The following is a 23,062-nucleotide window of genomic DNA, read 5'->3' as shown; positions in this document are numbered from 1 at the left end:
GCTGCAAGGGTCCAGTGTTTGCTGATCATTGCTATTCGACTTAAAATCCGTTTGATATTTTATTTTAACTGCTTTATCTCTCTTTGATGCAGAATGGGAAAGCGGAAGAGAGAATGTTAAGAACTTTCAGACATAATTTTCTATGTTAAGAAGAAAAAATCAGAAAATATGGAAAATCTTCTTGTGAAAGCCATTTTAACATCCGCGGTCAAACGGCTAAAAAATGATCTTAAGAATATTAGACGAAAAGAAAAGAAAAAAATGGTGACAAAGCAGAATATTGCTTGCTTAGATCTCAATGAAACATGGAGACATGATAAGGGAGTCAGTATTGACATTGGAGAGAAAGACTCATCCTCTGAAGGCACTGAGTTAGATTTGGTGGAAGCTTTTAGGAATTTGAAGTTGGTTAGTGATGTTAGAGATAGTAGTGTTTTTCAAAAAGTTAATTTTGGATTATGTAATACTGCTGTCGAAGAATAATGATGTTTAATGCTTCTTTGCAAATGTTTAGGTTAGGGATGATAAAACCTAACCCTAGTTATTTTTGAGAACACCTGCACTAGACCCCATTCATAGCAATTCATTCCCACAGGTGGTTAAGACTGCAAACCTTGAAATCTGCCCTCGCTTGAAATACTGGCAAGTAGGCTTGCTTCACGGGCATTTTCAGAGTTTTCCTTAGAATCGTTCTATTTGGCTGCCAGAAAACATTTGAATATATTGTTTATTTTTATTTAAATACAGTGATCTTGATTTTATGTTGCTTAATGTGCGGTTTACTAACAGTTTCTTTTGTTGTATTTTATTTAAAAATTAATAGTTATTGTAACCGAATATAATCCATTTATTATAAGCGAAGTTACTAACCATGTTTTGGGCATATTAGCTATTTAAACTGCAAATGAATAATTTTGTTTTAAAACTATATATGATAATAATAAAGTTAGAGAACCCCAATGGCATTTCTTTTCTGATTGTCTGTGTAACATACTGGTATAGCTTTCAGAAAAGGAGTACTTTTAGGGCATTGTTTGAAATTGATTTTATTTGATAATTAAAACATAATGAACAAATTTAATTTTCAATTGAATATTCCTTACTCTTTTAAAGCTATATCTAAAAAAACTTCTTTCATACTTGCAAATTACCACACGTCTCCTTAAGACAACTGCCTGAATTTTTAAATTTGATCTATGTTTTCGTCAGCTTAACTTGAGTGACATAGAGCTACAGACAATTTTTTACCCAATTATGATGACAATTCTTCAGAAACAAGAATTGTTAATTAAGGCAAAGTATGCAAACACTATGCTTAAAGCTCGATGTTTTTGTTCAGAATATAAGGACAATTTGCAGTTAATTTCAATTATGGTATTCAAAACAATTAATTTTATCATAGACTTTTCAGAAATTTCTCCTTTTGTGGCTATAAACAATCACACATCATCATGAATTCCAACATACGATCTGCAGCCAAAATCAGAAGGTGATATGTATAAAAAAGCTGTATTGTTAAAGACAGTAAGTTAGTTTATATATAGTCTATATCTGATAGTCCTTAGGTTTTTTTTTTCTTTTTTTTTTTTTAAGCAATTTTTCATCCGTAAGGCCCATATCACACATCATTTGTCTCACACGAACTACTGTTTCGAACAATTTTTCTGCTTGGTTTACTATTGAAAGATACACGTGCGCCTTTTTCCTTCCTTTCCAAAAAAATTGCAAGTTCTTCTTTTTCAACCAGTGAGCTATCAGCTGCGACTAACTAGTTTCCTCTGTGTTAACACCAAAGTGATCTATGGTTATTCGCTGTTGTGACCAGACAGAAACATTGTTCCAAACAGTTGTTCGTCCGAAACAAACCGACGAGTGCTAGCAACCTAAGAGACCTTAATTTAACAGCCCACACCCACACAAGGCTGACTTCATTTCCTTTCGTATTTATTAGAATAAAACAAATTAAATTCACAACAGCAACATAAAGGAATACAACAATACCGGGAAAGGAATCTTCAGGCTGTTTACGATATGAACGCCCTATTCCCTGTGCTTTACAGAAAACTCCTGGAGTTGAGAAACTGTATGTAAGTTAAAATTAATTAAAATTTTCTATATAAGCATGTTATTTTTACTACAGCAGGAAACTTTCATAAATAAACATATTAAATTTATTGAATTACTTTATTTTTGGTATTTTGATATTTAACACTCTCCTTGCAAAACACTATGCAGTAATTTTCGTCATCAGGTAGAAAGACCTAATGCCTGCAAAAGCAAGTTTGCTCTCAGTCGCACGTGGTGATTTCATCGTTGTGCTGCAAGGGTCCAGTGTTTGCTGATCATTGGTATTCGACTTAAAATCCGTTTGATATTTTATTTTAACTGCTTTTATCTCTCTTTGATGCAGAATGGGAAAGCGGAAGACAGAATGTGAAGAACTTTCAGACATGGTTTACTATGTTAAGAAGAAAAAATCAGAAAATATGGAAAATCTTCATGTGAAAGCGATTTTAACATCCGCGGTCAAACGGCTAAAAAATGATCTTAAGAATATTAGACGAAAAGAAAAGAAAAAAATGGTGACAAAGTAGAATATTCCTTGCTTAGATCTCAATGAAACATGGAGACATGATAAGGGAGTCAGTATTGACATTGGAGAGAAAGACTCATCCTCTGAAGGCACTGAGTTAGATTTGGTGGAAGCTTTTAGGAATTTGAAGTTGGTTAGTGATGTTAGAGATAGTAGTGTTTTTCAAAAAGTTAATTTTGGATTATGTAATACTGCTGTCGAAGAATAATGATGTTTAATGCTTCTTTGCAAATGTTTAGGTTAGGGATGATAAAACCTAACCCTAGTTATTTTTGAGAACACCTGCACTAGACCCCATTCATAGCAATTCATTCCCACAGGTGGTTAAGACTGCAAACCTTGAAATCTGCCCTCGCTTGAAATACTGGCAAGTAGGCTTGCTTCACGGGCATTTTCAGAGTTTTCCTTAGAATCGTTCTATGTGGCTGCCAGAAAACATTTGAATATATTGTTTATTTTTATTTAAATACAGTGATCTTGATTTTATGTTGCTTAATGTGCGGTTTACTAACAGTTTCTTTTGTTGTATTTTATTTAAAAATTAATAGTTATTGTAACCGAATATAATCCATTTATTATAAGCGAAGTTACTAACCATGTTTTCGGCATATTAGCTATTTAAAGTGCAAATGAAACAATTTTGTTCTAAAACTGTATATGATAATAATAAAGTTAGAAAACCCCAATGGCATTTCTTTTCTGATTGTCTGTGTAACATACTGGTATAGCTTTCAGAAAAGGAGTACTTTTAGGGCATTGTTTGAAATTGATTTTATGTGATAATTAAAACATAATGAACAAATTTAATTTTCAATTGAAGACTCCTTACTCTTTTAAAGCTTTATCTAAAATAACTTCTTTGATACTTGCAAATTACCACACGTCTCTTTAAGACAACTGCCTGAATTTTTAACTTTGATCTATGTTTTCGTCAGCTTAATTTGAGTAACATAGAGCTACAGACAATTTTTTACCCAATTATGATGACAATTCTTCAGAAACAAGAATTGTTAATTAAGGCAAAGTATGCAAACACTATGCTCAAAGCTCGAGGTTTTTGTTCAGAATATAAGGACAATTTGCAGTTAATTTCAATTATGGTATTCAAAACAATTAATTTTATCATAGACTTTTCAGAAATTTCTCCTTTTGTGGCTATAAACAATCACACATCATCATGAATTCCAACATACGATCTGCAGCCAAAATCAGAAGGTGATATGTATAAAAAAGCTGTATTGTTAAAGACAGTAAGTTAGGTTAACAGATATTTTATAGTCGTTAGGTCTTTTTTTTTTTTTTTTTTTTTTGAAGCAATTTTTTGTTCCGTAAGGCCCATATCACACATCATTTGTCTCACACGAACTACTGTTTCGAACAATTTTTCTGCTTGGTTTACTATTGAAAGATACACGAGCGCCTTTTTCCTTCCCTTCCAAAAAAATTGCAAGTTGTTCTTTTTCAACCAGTGAGCTATCAGCTGCGACTAACTAGTTTCCTCTGTGTTAACACCAAAGTGATCTATGGTTATTCGCTGTTGTGACCAGACAGAAACATTGTTCCAAACAGTTGTTCGTCCGAAACAAACCGACGAGTGCTAGCAACCTAAGAGACCTTAATTTAACAGCCCACACCCACACAAGGATGACTTCATTTCCTTTCGTATTTATTAGAATAAAACAAATTAAATTCACAACAGCAACATAAAGGAATACAACAATACCGGGAAAGGAATCTTCAGGCTGTTTACGATATGAACGCCCTATTCCCTGTGCTTTACAGAAAACTCCGTGAAAACTCCTGGAGTTGAGAAACTGTATGTAAGTTAAAATTAATTAAAATTTTCTATATAAGCATGTTATTTTTACTACAGCAGGAAACTTTCATAAATAAACATATTAAATTTATTGAATTACTTTATTTTTGGTATTTTGATATTTAACACTCTCCTTGCAAAACACTATGCAGTAATTTTCGTCATCAGGTAGAAAGACCTAATGCCTGCAAAAGCAAGTTTGCTCTCAGTCGCACGTGGTGATTTCATCGTTGTGCTGCAAGGGTCCAGTGTTTGCTGATCATTGGTATTCGACTTAAAATCCGTTTGATATTTAATTTTAACTGCTTTTATCTCTCTTTGATGCAGAATGGGAAAGAGGAAGACAGAATGTGAAGAACTTTCAGACATGATTTACTATGTTAAGAAGAAAAAATCAGAAAATATGGAAAATCTTATTGTGAAAGCCATTTTAACATCCGCGGTCAAACGGCTAAAAAATGATCTTAAGAATATTAGACGAAAAGAAAAGAAAAAAATGGTGACAAAGCAGAATATTGCTTGCTTAGATCTCAATGAAACGTGGAGACATGATAAGGGAGTCAGTATTGACATTGGAGAGAAAGACTCATCCTCTGAAGGCACTGAGTTAGATTTGGTGGAAGCTTTTAGGAATTTGAAGTTGGTTAGTGATGTTAGAGATAGTAGTGTTTTTCAAAAAGTTAATTTTGGATTATGTAATACTGCTGTCGAAGAATAATGATGTTTAATGCTTCTTTGCAAATGTTTAGGTTAGGGATGATAAAACCTAACCCTAGTTATTTTTGAGAACACCTGCACTAGACCCCATTCATAGCAATTCATTCCCACAGGTGGTTAAGACTGCAAAACCTGAAATCTGCCCTCGCTTGAAATACTGGCAAGTAGGCTTGCTTCACGGGCATTTTCAGAGTTTTCCTTAGAATCGTTCTATGTGGCTGCCAGAAAACATTTGAATATATTGTTTATTTTTATTTAAATACAGTGATCTTGATTTTATGTTGCTTAATGTGCGGTTTACTAACAGTTTCTTTTGTTGTATTTTATTTAAAAATTAATAGTTATTGTAACCGAATATAATCCATTTATTATAAGCGAAGTTACTAACCATGTTTTCGGCATATTAGCTATTTAAAGTGCAAATGAAATAATTTTGTTTTAAAACTGTATATGATAATAATAAAGTTAGAGAACCCCAATGGCATTTCTTTTCTGATTGTCTGTGTAACATACTGGTATAGCTTTCAGAAAAGGAGTACTTTTAGGGCATTGTTTGAAATTGATTTTATTTGATAATTAAAACATAATGAACAAATTTAATTTTCAATTGAATATTCCTTACTCTTTTAAAGCTATATCTAAAAAAACTTCTTTCATACTTGCAAATTACCACACGTCTCTTTAAGACAACTGCCTGAATTTTTAAATTTGATCTATGTTTTCGTCAGCTTAATTTGAGTGACATAGAGCTACAGACAATTTTTTACCCAATTATGATGACAATTCTTCAGAAACAAGAATTGTTAATTAAGGCAAAGTATGCAAACACTATGCTCAAAGCTCGATGTTTTTGTTCAGAATATAAGGACAATTTGCAGTTAATTTCAATTATGGTATTCAAAGCAATTAATTTTACCATAGACTTTTCAGAAATTTCTCCTTTTGTGGCTATAAACAATCACACATCATCATGAATTCCAACATACGATCTGTAGCCAAAATCAGAAGGTTATATGTACAAAAAAGCTTTGTTGTTAAAGACAGTAAGTTAGTTTATATATAGTCTATATCTTATAGTCCTTAGGTTTCTTTTTTTTTTTTTTTCTTTTTAAGCAATTTTTGATCCGTAAGGCCCAGATCACACATCATTTGTCTCACACGAACTACTGTTTCGAACAATTTTTCTGCTTGGTTTACTATTGAAAGATACACGTGCGACTTTTTCCTTCCTTTCCAAAAAAATTGCAAGTTGTTCTTTTTCAACCAGTGAGCTATCAGCTACGAGTAACAAGTTTCCTCTGTGTTAACACTAAAGTGATCTATGGTTATTCGCTTTTGTGACCAGACAGAAACATTGTTCCAAACAGTTGTTCGTCCGAAACAAACCGACGAGTGCTAGCAACCTAAGAGACCTTAATTTAACAGCCCACACCCACACAATGCTGACTTCATTTCCTTTCGTATTTATTAGAATAAAACAAATTAAATTCACAACAGCAACGTAAAGGAATACAACAATACCGGGAAAGGAATCTTCAGGCTGTTTACGATATGAACGCCCTATTCCCTGTGCTTTACAGAAAACTCCGTGAAAACTCCTGGAGTTGAGAAAATGTATGTAAGTTAAAATTAATTAAAATTTTCTATATAAGCATATTATTTTTACTACAGCAGGAAACTTTCGTAAATAAATATATTAAATTTATTGAATTACTTTATTTTTGGTATTTTGATATTTAACACTCTCCTTGCAAAACACTATGCAGTAATTTTCGTCATCAGGCAGAAAGACCTAATGCCTGCAAAAGCAAGTTTGCTCTCAGTCGCACGTGGTGATTTCATCGTTGTGCTGCAAGGTCCAGTGTTTGCTGATCATTGGTATTCGACTTAAAATCCGTTTGATATTTTATTTTAACTGCTTTTATCTCTCTTTGATGCAGAATGGGAAAGCGGAAGAGAGAATGTGAAGAACTTTCAGACATGATTTAGTATGTTAAGAAGAAAAAATCAGAAAATATGGAAAATCTTCTTGTGAAAGCCATTTTAACATCCGCGGTCAAACGGCTAAAAAATGATCTTAAGAATATTAGACGAAAAGAAAAGAAAAAAATGGTGACAAAGTAGAATATTCCTTGCTTAGATCTCAATGAAACATGGAGACATGATAAGGGAGTCAGTATTGACATTGGAGAGAAAGACTCATCCTCTGAAGGCACTGAGTTAGATTTGGTGGAAACTTTTAGGAATTTGAAGTTGGTTAGTGATGTTAGAGATAGTAGTGTTTTTCAAAAAGTTAATTTTGGATTATGTAATACTGCTGTCGAAGAATAATGATGTTTAATGCTTCTTTGCAAATGTTTAGGTTAGGGATGATAAAACCTAACCCTAGTTATTTTTGAGAACACCTGCACTAGACCCCATTCATAGCAATTCATTCCCACAGGTGGTTAAGACTGCAAACCTTGAAATCTGCCCTCGCTTGAAATACTGGCAAGTAGGCTTGCTTCACGGGCATTTTCAGAGTTTTCCTTAGAATCGTTCTATGTGGCTGCCAGAAAACATTTGAATATATTGTTTATTTTTATTTAAATACAGTGATTCTTGATTTTATGTTGCTTAATGTACGGTTTACTAACAGTTTCTTTTGTTGTACTTTATTTAAAAATTAATAGTTATTGTAACCGAATATAATCCATTTATTATAAGCGAAGTTACTAACCATGTTTTCGGCATATTAGCTATTTAAAGTGCAAATGAAATAATTTTGTTTTAAAATTATATATGATAATAATAAAGTTAGAGAACCCCAATGGCATTTCTTTTCTGATTGTCTGTGTAACATACTGGTATAGCTTTCAGAAAAGGAGTACTTTTAGGGCATTGTTTGAAATTGATTTTATTTGATAATTAAAACATAATGAACAAATTTAATTTTCAATTGAATATTCCTTACTCTTTTAAGCTATATCTAAAAAAACTTCTTTCATACTTGCAAATTACCACACGTCTCCTTAAGACAACTGCCTGAATTTTTAAATTTGATCTATGTTTTCGTCAGCTTAATTTGAGTGACATAGAGCTACAGACAATTTTTTACCCAATTATGATGACAATTCTTCAGAAACAAGAATTGTTAATTAAGGCAAAGTATGCAAACACTATGCTTAAAGCTCGATGTTTTTGTTCAGAATATAAGGACAATTTGCAGTTAATTTCAATTATGGTATTCAAAACAATTAATTTTATCATAGACTTTTCAGAAATTTCTCCTTTTGTGGCTATAAACAATCACACATCATCATGAATTCCAACATACGATCTGCAGCCAAAATCAGAAGGTGATATGTATAAAAAAGCTGTATTGTTAAAGACAGTAAGTTAGGTTAACAGATATTTTATAGTCGTTAGGTCTTTTTTTTTTTTTTTTTTTTTTTTTTTTTTTTTAAGCAATTTTTTGTTCCGTAAGGCCCATATCACACATCATTTGTCTCACACGAACTACTGTTTCGAACAATTTTTCTGCTTGGTTTACTATTGAAAGATACACGAGCGCCTTTTTCCTTCCCTTCCAAAAAAATTGCAAGTTGTTCTTTTTCAACCAGTGAGCTATCAGCTGCGACTAACTAGTTTCCTCTGTGTTAACACCAAAGTGATCTATGGTTATTCGCTGTTGTGACCAGACAGAAACATTGTTCCAAACAGTTGTTCGTCCGAAACAAACCGACGAGTGCTAGCAACCTAAGAGACCTTAATTTAACAGCCCACACCCACACAAGGCTGACTTCATTTCCTTTCGTATTTATTAGAATAAAACAAATTAAATTCACAATAGCAACATAAAGGAATACAACAATACCGGGAAAGGAATCTTCAGGCTGTTTACGATATGAACGCCCTATTCCCTGTGCTTTACAGAAAACTCCGTGAAAACTCCTGGAGTTGAGAAACTGTATGTAAGTTAAAATTAATTAAAATTTTCTATATAAGCATGTTATTTTTACTACAGCAGGAAACTTTCATAAATAAACATATTAAATTTATTGAATTACTTTATTTTTGGTATTTTGATATTTAACACTCTCCTTGCAAAACACTATGCAGTAATTTTCGTCATCAGGTAGAAAGACCTAATGCCTGCAAAAGCAAGTTTGCTCTCAGTCGCACGTGGTGATTTCATCGTTGTGCTGCAAGGGTCCAGTGTTTGCTGATCATTGGTATTCGACTTAAAATCCGTTTGATATTTTATTTTAACTGCTTTTATCTCTCTTTGATGCAGAATGGGAAAGCGGAAGACAGAATGTGAAGAACTTTCAGACATGATTTACTATGTTAAGAAGAAAAAATCAGAAAATATGGAAAATCTTCTTGTGAAAGCCATTTTAACATCCGCGGTCAAACGGCTAAAAAATGATCTTAAGAATATTAGACGAAAAGAAAAGAAAAAAATGGTGACAAAGTAGAATATTCCTTGCTTAGATCTCAATGAAACATGGAGACATGATAAGGGAGCCAGTATTGACATTGGAGAGAAAGACTCATCCTCTGAAGGCACTGAGTTAGATTTGGTGGAAGCTTTTAGGAATTTGAAGTTGGTTAGTGATGTTAGAGATAGGAGTGTTTTTCAAAAAGTTAATTTTGGATTATGTAATACTGCTGTCGAAGAATAATGATGTTTAATGCTTCTTTGCAAATGTTTAGGTTAGGGATGATAAAACCTAACCCTAGTTATTTTTGAGAACACCTGCACTAGACCCCATTCATAGCAATTCATTCCCACAGGTGGTTAAGACTGCAAACCCTGAAATCTGCCCTCGCTTGAAGTACTGCAAGTAGGCTTGCTTCACGGGCATTTTCAGAGTTTTCCTTAGAATCGTTCTATTTGGCTGCCAGAAAATATTTGAATATATTGTTTATTTTTATTTAAATACAGTGATCTTGATTTTATGTTGCTTAATGTGCGGTTTACTAACAGTTTCTTTTGTTGTACTTTATTTAAAAATTAATAGTTATTATAACCGAATATAATCCATTTATTATAAGCGAAGTTACTAACCATGTTTTCGGCATATTAGCTATTTAAAGTGCAAATGAAATAATTTTGTTTTAAAATTATATATGATAATAATAAAGTTAGAGAACCCCAATGGCATTTCTTTTCTGATTGTCTGTGTAACATACTGGTATAGCTTTCAGAAAAGGAGTACTTTTAGGGCATTGTTTGAAATTGATTTTATTTGATAATTAAAACATAATGAACAAATTTAATTTTCAATTGAATATTCCTTACACTTTTAAAGCTATATCTAAAAAAACTTCTTTCATACTTGCAAATTACCACAAGTCTCCTTAAGAGAACTGCCTGAATTTTTAAATTTGATCTATGTTTTCGTCAGCTTAATTTGAGTGACATAGAGCTACAGACAATTTTTTACCCAATTATGATGAGAATTCTTCAGAAACAAGAATTGTTAATTAAGGCAAAGTATGCAAACACTATGCTTAAAGCTCGATGTTTTTGTTCAGAATATAAGGACAATTTGCAGTTAATTTCAATTATGGTATTCAAAACAATTAATTTTATCATAGACTTTTCAGAAATTTCTCCTTTTGTGGCTATAAACAATCACACATCATCATGAATTCCAACATACGATCTGCAGCCAAAATCAGAAGGTGATATGTATAAAAAAGCTGTATTGTTAAAGACAGTAAGTTAGGTTAACAGATATTTTATAGTCGTTAGGTCTTTTTTTTTTTTTTTTTTTTTTTTAAGCAATTTTTTGTTCCGTAAGGCCCATATCACACATCATTTGTCTCACACGAACTACTGTTTCGAACAATTTTTCTGCTTGGTTTACTATTGAAAGATACACGAGCGCCTTTTTCCTTCCCTTCCAAAAAAATTGCAAGTTGTTCTTTTTCAACCAGTGAGCTATCAGCTGCGACTAACTAGTTTCCTCTGTGTTAACACCAAAGTGATCTATGGTTATTCGCTGTTGTGACCTGACAGAAACATTGTTCCAAACAGTTGTTCGTCCGAAACAAACCGACGAGTGCTAGCAACCTAAGAGACCTTAATTTAACAGCCCACACCCACACAAGGCTGACTTCATTTCCTTTCGTATTTATTAGAATAAAACAAATTAAATTCACAACAGCAACATAAAGGAATACAACAATACCGGGAAAGGAATCTTCAGGCTGTTTACGATATGAACGCCCTATTCCCTGTGCTTTACAGAAAACTCCGTGAAAACTCCTGGAGTTGAGAAACTGTATGTAAGTTAAAATTAATTAAAATTTTCTATATAAGCATGTTATTTTTACTACAGCAGGAAACTTTCATAAATAAACATATTAAATTTATTGAATTACTTTATTTTTGGTATTTTGATATTTAACACTCTCCTTGCAAAACACTATGCAGTAATTTTCGTCATCAGGTAGAAAGACCTAATGCCTGCAAAAGCAAGTTTGCTCTCAGTCGCACGTGGTGATTTCATCGTTGTGCTGCAAGGGTCCAGTGTTTGCTGATCATTGGTATTCGACTTAAAATCCGTTTGATATTTTATTTTAACTGCTTTTATCTCTCTTTGATGCAGAATGGGAAAGCGGAAGACAGAATGTGAAGAACTTTCAGACATGATTTACTATGTTAAGAAGAAAAAATCAGAAAATATGGAAAATCTTCATGTGAAAGCGATTTTAACATCCGCGGTCAAACGGCTAAAAAATGATCTTAAGAATATTAGACGAAAAGAAAAGAAAAAAATGGTGACAAAGTAGAATATTCCTTGCTTAGATCTCAATGAAACATGGAGACATGATAAGGGAGTCAGTATTGACATTGGAGAGAAAGACTCATCCTCTGAAGGCACTGAGTTAGATTTGGTGGAAGCTTTTAGGAATTTGAAGTTGGTTAGTGATGTTAGAGATAGTAGTGTTTTTCAAAAAGTTAATTTTGGATTATGTAATACTGCTGTCGAAGAATAATGATGTTTAATGCTTCTTTGCAAATGTTTAGGTTAGGGATGATAAAACCTAACCCTAGTTATTTTTGAGAACACCTGCACTAGACCCCATTCATAGCAATTCATTCCCACAGGTGGTTAAGACTGCAAACCTTGAAATCTGCCCTCGCTTGAAATACTGTCAAGTAGGCTTGCTTCACGGGCATTTTCAGAGTTTTCCTTAGAATCGTTCTATGTGGCTGCCAGAAAACATTTGAATATATTGTTTATTTTTATTTAAATACAGTGATTCTTGATTTTATGTTGCTTAATGTGCGGTTTACTAACAGTTTCTTTTGTTGTACTTTATTTAAAAATTAATAGTTATTGTAACCGAATATAATCCATTTATTATAAGCGAAGTTACTAACCATGTTTTCGGCATATTAGCTATTTAAAGTGCAAATGAAATAATTTTGTTTTAAAATTATATATGATAATAATAAAGTTAGAGAACCCCAATGGCATTTCTTTTCTGATTGTCTGTGTAACATACTGGTATAGCTTTCAGAAAAGGAGTACTTTTAGGGCATTGTTTGAAAATGATTTTATTTGATAATTAAAATATAATGAACAAATTTAATTTTCAATTGAATATTCGTTACTCTTTTAAAGCTATATCTAAAAAAACTTCTTTCAAACTTGCAAATTACCACACGTCTCCTTAAGACAACTGCCTGAATTTTTAAATTTGATCTATGTTTTCGTCAGCTTAATTTGAGTGACATAGAGCTACAGACAATTTTTTACCCAATTATGATGACAATTCTTCAGAAACAAGAATTGTTAATTAAGGCAAAGTATGCAAACACTATGCTTAAAGCTCGATGTTTTTGTTCAGAATATAAGGACAATTTGCAGTTAATTTCAATTATGGTATTCAAAACAATTAATTTTATCATAGACTTTTCAGAAATTTCTCCTTTTGTGGCTATAAACAATCACACATCATCATGAATTCCAACATACGATCTGCAGCCAAAATCAGAAGGTGATATGTATAAAAAAGCTGTATTGTTAAAGACAGTAAGTTAGGTTAACAGATATTTTATAGTCGTTAGGTCTTTTTTTTTTTTTTTTTTTTTTTTTTTGAAGCAATTTTTTGTTCCGTAAGGCCCATATCACACATCATTTGTCTCACACGAACTACTGTTTCGAACAATTTTTCTGCTTGGTTTACTACTGAAAGATACACGAGCGCCTTTTTCCTTCCCTTCCAAAAAAATTGCAAGTTGTTCTTTTTCAACCAGTGAGCTATCAGCTGCGACTAACTAGTTTCCTCTGTGTTAACACCAAAGTGATCTATGGTTATTCGCTGTTGTGACCAGACAGAAACATTGTTCCAAACAGTTGTTCGTCCGAAACAAACCGACGAGTGCTAGCAACCTAAGAGACCTTAATTTAACAGCCCACACCCACACAAGGCTGACTTCATTTCCTTTCGTATTTATTAGAATAAAACAAATTAAATTCACAACAGCAACATAAAGGAATACAACAATACCGGGAAAGGAATCTTCAGGCTGTTTACGATATGAACGCCCTATTCCCTGTGCTTTACAGAAAACTCCGTGAAAACTCCTGGAGTTGAGAAACTGTATGTAAGTTAAAATTAATTAAAATTTTCTATATAAGCATGTTATTTTTACTACAGCAGGAAACTTTCATAAATAAACATATTAAATTTATTGAATTACTTTATTTTTGGTATTTTGATATTTAACACTCTCCTTGCAAAACACTATGCAGTAATTTTCGTCATCAGGTAGAAAGCCCTAATGCCTGCAAAAGCAAGTTTGCTCTCAGTCGCACGTGGTGATTTCATCGTTGTGCTGCAAGGGTCCAGTGTTTGCTGATCATTGGTATTCGACTTAAAATCCGTTTGATATTTTATTTTAACTGCTTTTATCTCTCTTTGATGCAGAATGGGAAAGCGGAAGACAGAATGTGAAGAACTTTCAGACATGATTTACTATGTTAAGAAGAAAAAATCAGAAAATATGGAAAATCTTCTTGTGAAAGCCATTTTAACATCCGCGGTCAAACGGCTAAAAAATGATCTTAAGAATATTAGACGAAAAGAAAAGAAAAAAATGGTGACAAAGTAGAATATTCCTTGCTTAGATCTCAATGAAACATGGAGACATGATAAGGGAACCAGTATTGACATTGGAGAGAAAGACTCATCCTCTGAAGGCACTGAGTTAGATTTGGTGGAAGCTTTTAGGAATTTGAAGTTGGTTAGTGATGTTAGAGATAGGAGTGTTTTTCAAAAAGTTAATTTTGGATTATGTAATACTGCTGTCGAAGAATAATGATGTTTAATGCTTCTTTGCAAATGTTTAGGTTAGGGATGATAAAACCTAACCCTAGTTATTTTTGAGAACACCTGCACTAGACCCCATTCATAGCAATTCATTCCCACAGGTGGTTAAGACTGCAAACCCTGAAATCTGCCCTCGCTTGAAGTACTGCAAGTAGGCTTGCTTCACGGGCATTTTCAGAGTTTTCCTTAGAATCGTTCTATTTGGCTGCCAGAAAATATTTGAATATATTGTTTATTTTTATTTAAATACAGTGATCTTGATTTTATGTTGCTTAATGTGCGGTTTACTAACAGTTTCTTTTGTTGTACTTTATTTAAAAATTAATAGTTATTGTAACCGAATATAATCCATTTATTATAAGCGAAGTTACTAACCATGTTTTCGGCATATTAGCTATTTAAAGTGCAAATGAAATAATTTTGTTTTAAAATTATATATGATAATAATAAAGTTAGAGAACCCCAATGGCATTTCTTTTCTGATTGTCTGTGTAACATACTGGTATAGCTTTCAGAAAAGGAGTACTTTTAGGGCATTGTTTGAAATTGATTTTATTTGATAATTAAAACATAATGAACAAATTTAATTTTCAATTGAATATTCCTTACACTTTTAAAGCTATATCTAAAAAAACTTCTTTCATACTTGCAAATTACCACAAGTCTCCTTAAGAGAACTGCCTGAATTTTTAAATTTGATCTATGTTTTCGTCAGCTTAATTTGAGTGACATAGAGCTACAGACAATTTTTTACCCAATTATGATGAGAATTCTTCAGAAACAAGAATTGTTAATTAAGGCAAAGTATGCAAACACTATGCTTAAAGCTCGATGTTTTTGTTCAGAATATAAGGACAATTTGCAGTTAATTTCAATTATGGTATTCAAAACAATTAATTTTATCATAGACTTTTCAGAAATTTCTCCTTTTGTGGCTATAAACAATCACACATCATCATGAATTCCAACATACGATCTGCAGCCAAAATCAGAAGGTGATATGTATAAAAAAGCTGTATTGTTAAAGACAGTAAGTTAGGTTAACAGATATTTTATAGTCGTTAGGTCTTTTTTTTTTTTTTTTTTTTTTTTTAAGCAATTTTTTGTTCCGTAAGGCCCATATCACACATCATTTGTCTCACACGAACTACTGTTTCGAACAATTTTTCTGCTTGGTTTACTATTGAAAGATACACGAGCGCCTTTTTCCTTCCCTTCCAAAAAAATTGCAAGTTGTTCTTTTTCAACCAGTGAGCTATCAGCTGCGACTAACTAGTTTCCTCTGTGTTAACACCAAAGTGATCTATGGTTATTCGCTGTTGTGACCAGACAGAAACATTGTTCCAAACAGTTGTTCGTCCGAAACAAACCGACGAGTGCTAGCAACCTAAGAGACCTTAATTTAACAGCCCACACCCACACAAGGCTGACTTCATTTCCTTTCGTATTTATTAGAATAAAACAAATTAAATTCACAACAGCAACATAAAGGAATACAACAATACCGGGAAAGGAATCTTCAGGCTGTTTACGATATGAACGCCCTATTCCCTGTGCTTTACAGAAAACTCCGTGAAAACTCCTGGAGTTGAGAAACTGTATGTAAGTTAAAATTAATTAAAATTTTCTATATAAGCATGTTATTTTTACTACAGCAGGAAACTTTCATAAATAAACATATTAAATTTATTGAATTACTTTATTTTTGGTATTTTGATATTTAACACTCTCCTTGCAAAACACTATGCAGTAATTTTCGTCATCAGGTAGAAAGACCTAATGCCTGCAAAAGCAAGTTTGCTCTCAGTCGCACGTGGTGATTTCATCGTTGTGCTGCAAGGGTCCAGTGTTTGCTGATCATTGGTATTCGACTTAAAATCCGTTTGATATTTTATTTTAACTGCTTTTATCTCTCTTTGATGCAGAATGGGAAAGCGGAAGACAGAATGTGAAGAACTTTCAGACATGATTTACTATGTTAAGAAGAAAAAATCAGAAAATATGGAAAATCTTCATGTGAAAGCGATTTTAACATCCGCGGTCAAATGGCTAAAAAATGATCTTAAGAATATTAGACGAAAAGAAAAGAAAAAAATGGTGACAAAGTAGAATATTCCTTGCTTAGATCTCAATGAAACATGGAGACATGATAAGGGAGTCAGTATTGACATTGGAGAGAAAGACTCATCCTCTGAAGGCACTGAGTTAGATTTGGTGGAAGCTTTTAGGAATTTGAAGTTGGTTAGTGATGTTAGAGATAGTAGTGTTTTTCAAAAAGTTAATTTTGGATTATGTAATACTGCTGTCGAAGAATAATGATGTTTAATGCTTCTTTGCAAATGTTTAGGTTAGGGATGATAAAACCTAACCCTAGTTATTTTTGAGAACACCTGCACTAGACCCCATTCATAGCAATTCATTCCCACAGGTGGTTAAGACTGCAAACCTTGAAATCTGCCCTCGCTTGAAATACTGGCAAGTAGGCTTGCTTCACGGGCATTTTCAGAGTTTTCCTTAGAATCGTTCTATGTGGCTGCCAGAAAACATTTGAATATATTGTTTATTTTTATTTAAATACAGTGATTCTTGATTTTATGTTGCTTAATGTGCGGTTTACTAACAGTTTCTTTTGTTGTACTTTATTTAAAAATTAATAGTTATTGTAACCGAATATAATCCATTTATTATAAGCGAAGTTACTAACCATGTTTTCGGCATATTAGCTATTTAAAGTGCAAATGAAATAATTTTGTTTTAAAATTATATATGATAATAATAAAGTTAGAGAACCCCAATGGCATTTCTTTTCTGATTGTCTGTGTAACATACTGGTATAGCTTTCAGAAAAGGAGTACTTTTAGGGCATTGTTTGAAAATGATTTTATTTGATAATTAAAATATAATGAACAAATTTAATTTTCAATTGAATATTCGTTACTCTTTTAAAGCTATATCTAAAAAAACTTCTTTCAAACTTGCAAATTACCACACGTCTCCTTAAGACAACTGCCTGAATTTTTAAATTTGATCTATGTTTTCGTCAGCTTAATTTGAGTGACATAGAGCTACAGACAATTTTTTACCCAATTATGATGACAATTCTTCAGAAACAAGAATTGTTAATTAAGGCAAAGTATGCAAACACTATGCTTAAAGCTCGATGTTTTTGTTCAGAATATAAGGACAATTTGCAGTTAATTTCAATTATGGTATTCAAAACAATTAATTTTATCATAGACTTTTCAGAAATTTCTCCTTTTGTGGCTATAAACAATCACACATCATCATGAATTCCAACATACGATCTGCAGCCAAAATCAGAAGGTGATATGTATAAAAAAGCTGTATTGTTAAAGACAGTAAGTTAGGTTAACAGATATTTTATAGTCGTTAGGTCTTTTTTTTTTTTTTTTTTTTTTGAAGCAATTTTTTGTTCCGTAAGGCCCATATCACACATCATTTGTCTCACACGAACTACTGTTTCGAACAATTTTTCTGCTTGGTTTACTATTGAAAGATACACGAGCGCCTTTTTCCTTCCCTTCCAAAAAAATTGCAAGTTGTTCTTTTTCAACCAGTGAGCTATCAGCTGCGACTAACTAGTTTCCTCTGTGTTAACACCAAAGTGATCTATGGTTATTCGCTGTTGTGACCAGACAGAAACATTGTTCCAAACAGTTGTTCGTCCGAAACAAACCGACGAGTGCTAGCAACCTAAGAGACCTTAATTTAACAGCCCACACCCACACAAGGATGACTTCATTTCCTTTCGTATTTATTAGAATAAAACAAATTAAATTCACAACAGCAACATAAAGGAATACAACAATACCGGGAAAGGAATCTTCAGGCTGTTTACGATATGAACGCCCTATTCCCTGTGCTTTACAGAAAACTCCTGGAGTTGAGAAACTGTATGTAAGTTAAAATTAATTAAAATTTTCTATATAAGCATGTTATTTTTACTACAGCAGGAAACTTTCATAAATAAACATATTAAATTTATTGAATTACTTTATTTTTGGTATTTTGATATTTAACACTCTCCTTGCAAAACACTATGCAGTAATTTTCGTCATCAGGTAGAAAGACCTAATGCCTGCAAAAGCAAGTTTGCTCTCAGTCGCACGTGGTGATTTCATCGTTGTGCTGCAAGGGTCCAGTGTTTGCTGATCATTGGTATTCGACTTAAAATCCGTTTGATATTTTATTTTAACTGCTTTTATCTCTCTTTGATGCAGAATGGGAAAGCGGAAGACAGAATGTGAAGAACTTTCAGACATGATTTACTATGTTAAGAAGAAAAAATCAGAAAATATGGAAAATCTTATTGTGAAAGCCATTTTAACATCCGCGGTCAAACGGCTAAAAAATGATCTTAAGAATATTAGACGAAAAGAAAAGAAAAAAATGGTGACAAAGCAGAATATTGCTTGCTTAGATCTCAATGAAACGTGGAGACATGATAAGGGAGTCAGTATTGACATTGGAGAGAAAGACTCATCCTCTGAAGGCACTGAGTTAGATTTGGTGGAAGCTTTTAGGAATTTGAAGTTGGTTAGTGATGTTAGAGATAGTAGTGTTTTTCAAAAAGTTAATTTTGGATTATGTAATACTGCTGTCGAAGAATAATGATGTTTAATGCTTCTTTGCAAATGTTTAGGTTAGGGATGATAAAACCTAACCCTAGTTATTTTTGAGAACACCTGCACTAGACCCCATTCATAGCAATTCATTCCCACAGGTGGTTAAGACTGCAAAACCTGAAATCTGCCCTCGCTTGAAATACTGGCAAGTAGGCTTGCTTCACGGGCATTTTCAGAGTTTTCCTTAGAATCGTTCTATGTGGCTGCCAGAAAACATTTGAATATATTGTTTATTTTTATTTAAATACAGTGATCTTGATTTTATGTTGCTTAATGTGCGGTTTACTAACAGTTTCTTTTGTTGTATTTTATTTAAAAATTAATAGTTATTGTAACCGAATATAATCCATTTATTATAAGCGAAGTTACTAACCATGTTTTCGGCATATTAGCTATTTAAAGTGCAAATGAAATAATTTTGTTTTAAAACTGTATATGATAATAATAAAGTTAGAGAACCCCAATGGCATTTCTTTTCTGATTGTCTGTGTAACATACTGGTATAGCTTTCAGAAAAGGAGTACTTTTAGGGCATTGTTTGAAATTGATTTTATTTGATAATTAAAACATAATGAACAAATTTAATTTTCAATTGAATATTCCTTACTCTTTTAAAGCTATATCTAAAAAAACTTCTTTCATACTTGCAAATTACCACACGTCTCTTTAAGACAACTGCCTGAATTTTTAAATTTGATCTATGTTTTCGTCAGCTTAATTTGAGTGACATAGAGCTACAGACAATTTTTTACCCAATTATGATGACAATTCTTCAGAAACAAGAATTGTTAATTAAGGCAAAGTATGCAAACACTATGCTCAAAGCTCGATGTTTTTGTTCAGAATATAAGGACAATTTGCAGTTAATTTCAATTATGGTATTCAAAGCAATTAATTTTACCATAGACTTTTCAGAAATTTCTCCTTTTGTGGCTATAAACAATCACACATCATCATGAATTCCAACATACGATCTGTAGCCAAAATCAGAAGGTTATATGTACAAAAAAGCTTTGTTGTTAAAGACAGTAAGTTAGTTTATATATAGTCTATATCTTATAGTCCTTAGGTTTCTTTTTTTTTTTTTTCTTTTTAAGCAATTTTTGATCCGTAAGGCCCATATCACACATCATTTGTCTCACACGAACTACTGTTTCGAACAATTTTTCTGCTTGGTTTACTATTGAAAGATACACGTGCGACTTTTTCCTTCCTTTCCAAAAAAATTGCAAGTTGTTCTTTTTCAACCAGTGAGCTATCAGCTACGAGTAACAAGTTTCCTCTGTGTTAACACTAAAGTGATCTATGGTTATTCGCTTTTGTGACCAGACAGAAACATTGTTCCAAACAGTTGTTCGTCCGAAACAAACCGACGAGTGCTAGCAACCTAAGAGACCTTAATTTAACAGCCCACACCCACACAAGGCTGACTTCATTTCCTTTCGTATTTATTAGAATAAAACAAATTAAATTCACAACAGCAACGTAAAGGAATACAACAATACCGGGAAAGGAATCTTCAGGCTGTTTACGATATGAACGCCCTATTCCCTGTGCTTTACAGAAAACTCCGTGAAAACTCCTGGAGTTGAGAAAATGTATGTAAGTTAAAATTAATTAAAATTTTCTATATAAGCATATTATTTTTACTACAGCAGGAAACTTTCGTAAATAAATATATTAAATTTATTGAATTACTTTATTTTTGGTATTTTGATATTTAACACTCTCCTTGCAAAACACTATGCAGTAATTTTCGTCATCAGGCAGAAAGACCTAATGCCTGCAAAAGCAAGTTTGCTCTCAGTCGCACGTGGTGATTTCATCGTTGTGCTGCAAGGTCCAGTGTTTGCTGATCATTGGTATTCGACTTAAAATCCGTTTGATATTTTATTTTAACTGCTTTTATCTCTCTTTGATGCAGAATGGGAAAGCGGAAGAGAGAATGTGAAGAACTTTCAGACATGATTTAGTATGTTAAGAAGAAAAAATCAGAAAATATGGAAAATCTTCTTGTGAAAGCCATTTTAACATCCGCGGTCAAACGGCTAAAAAATGATCTTAAGAATATTAGACGAAAAGAAAAGAAAAAAATGGTGACAAAGTAGAATATTCCTTGCTTAGATCTCAATGAAACATGGAGACATGATAAGGGAGTCAGTATTGACATTGGAGAGAAAGACTCATCCTCTGAAGGCACTGAGTTAGATTTGGTGGAAGCTTTTAGGAATTTGAAGTTGGTTAGTGATGTTAGAGATAGTAGTGTTTTTCAAAAAGTTAATTTTGGATTATGTAATACTGCTGTCGAAGAATAATGATGTTTAATGCTTCTTTGCAAATGTTTAGGTTAGGGATGATAAAACCTAACCCTAGTTATTTTTGAGAACACCTGCACTAGACCCCATTCATAGCAATTCATTCCCACAGGTGGTTAAGACTGCAAACCTTGAAATCTGCCCTCGCTTGAAATACTGGCAAGTAGGCTTGCTTCACGGGCATTTTCAGAGTTTTCCTTAGAATCGTTCTATGTGGCTGCCAGAAAACATTTGAATATATTGTTTATTTTTATTTAAATACAGTGATTCTTGATTTTATGTTGCTTAATGTGCGGTTTACTAACAGTTTCTTTTGTTGTACTTTATTTAAAAATTAATAGTTATTGTAACCGAATATAATCCATTTATTATAAGCGAAGTTACTAACCATGTTTTCGGCATATTAGCTATTTAAAGTGCAAATGAAATAATTTTGTTTTAAAATTATATATGATAATAATAAAGTTAGAGAACCCCAATGGCATTTCTTTTCTGATTGTCTGTGTAACATACTGGTATAGCTTTCAGAAAAGGAGTACTTTTAGGGCATTGTTTGAAATTGATTTTATTTGATAATTAAAACATAATGAACAAATTTAATTTTCAATTGAATATTCCTTACTCTTTTAAGCTATATCTAAAAAAACTTCTTTCATACTTGCAAATTACCACACGTCTCCTTAAGACAACTGCCTGAATTTTTAAATTTGATCTATGTTTTCGTCAGCTTAATTTGAGTGACATAGAGCTACAGACAATTTTTTACCCAATTATGATGACAATTCTTCAGAAACAAGAATTGTTAATTAAGGCAAAGTATGCAAACACTATGCTTAAAGCTCGATGTTTTTGTTCAGAATATAAGGACAATTTGCAGTTAATTTCAATTATGGTATTCAAAACAATTAATTTTATCATAGACTTTGCAGAAATTTCTCCTTTTGTGGCTATAAACAATCACACATCATCATGAATTCCAACATACGATCTGCAGCCAAAATCAGAAGGTGATATGTATAAAAAAGCTGTATTGTTAAAGACAGTAAGTTAGGTTAACAGATATTTTATAGTCGTTAGGTCTTTTTTTTTTTTTTTTTTTTTTTTTTTTTAAGCAATTTTTTGTTCCGTAAGGCCCATATCACACATCATTTGTCTCACACGAACTACTGTTTCGAACAATTTTTCTGCTTGGTTTACTATTGAAAGATACACGAGCGCCTTTTTCCTTCCCTTCCAAAAAAATTGCAAGTTGTTCTTTTTCAACCAGTGAGCTATCAGCTGCGACTAACTAGTTTCCTCTGTGTTAACACCAAAGTGATCTATGGTTATTCGCTGTTGTGACCAGACAGAAACATTGTTCCAAACAGTTGTTCGTCCGAAACAAACCGACGAGTGCTAGCAACCTAAGAGACCTTAATTTAACAGCCCACACCCACACAAGGCTGACTTCATTTCCTTTCGTATTTATTAGAATAAAACAAATTAAATTCACAACAGCAACATAAAGGAATACAACAATACCGGGAAAGGAATCTTCAGGCTGTTTACGATATGAACGCCCTATTCCCTGTGCTTTACAGAAAACTCCGTGAAAACTCCTGGAGTTGAGAAACTGTATGTAAGTTAAAATTAATTAAAA

At 32.6% G+C, this 23,062-nt stretch overlaps 1 pseudogene across 1 annotated transcript in view; it reads right to left on the bottom strand.

Moving 5' to 3' along the window:
- LOC146993764 (uncharacterized) overlaps nt 1-23,062 on the bottom strand; it is a 299,602-nt pseudogene that overhangs the window by 145,112 nt on the left and 131,428 nt on the right. The gene's annotated exons all lie outside the window — the stretch shown is intronic.

The sequence above is a fragment of the Stegodyphus dumicola genome, chromosome 11 (genome assembly GCF_044657685.1).
Source record: "Stegodyphus dumicola isolate Sdum_Otavi_A_Nest chromosome 11, ASM4465768v1".
In the NCBI taxonomy this organism is placed as follows: domain Eukaryota; kingdom Metazoa; phylum Arthropoda; class Arachnida; order Araneae; family Eresidae; genus Stegodyphus; species Stegodyphus dumicola.
Note: the sequence above shows the minus strand (reverse complement) of the source record. Positions and strands in the feature narration are given on the sequence as shown.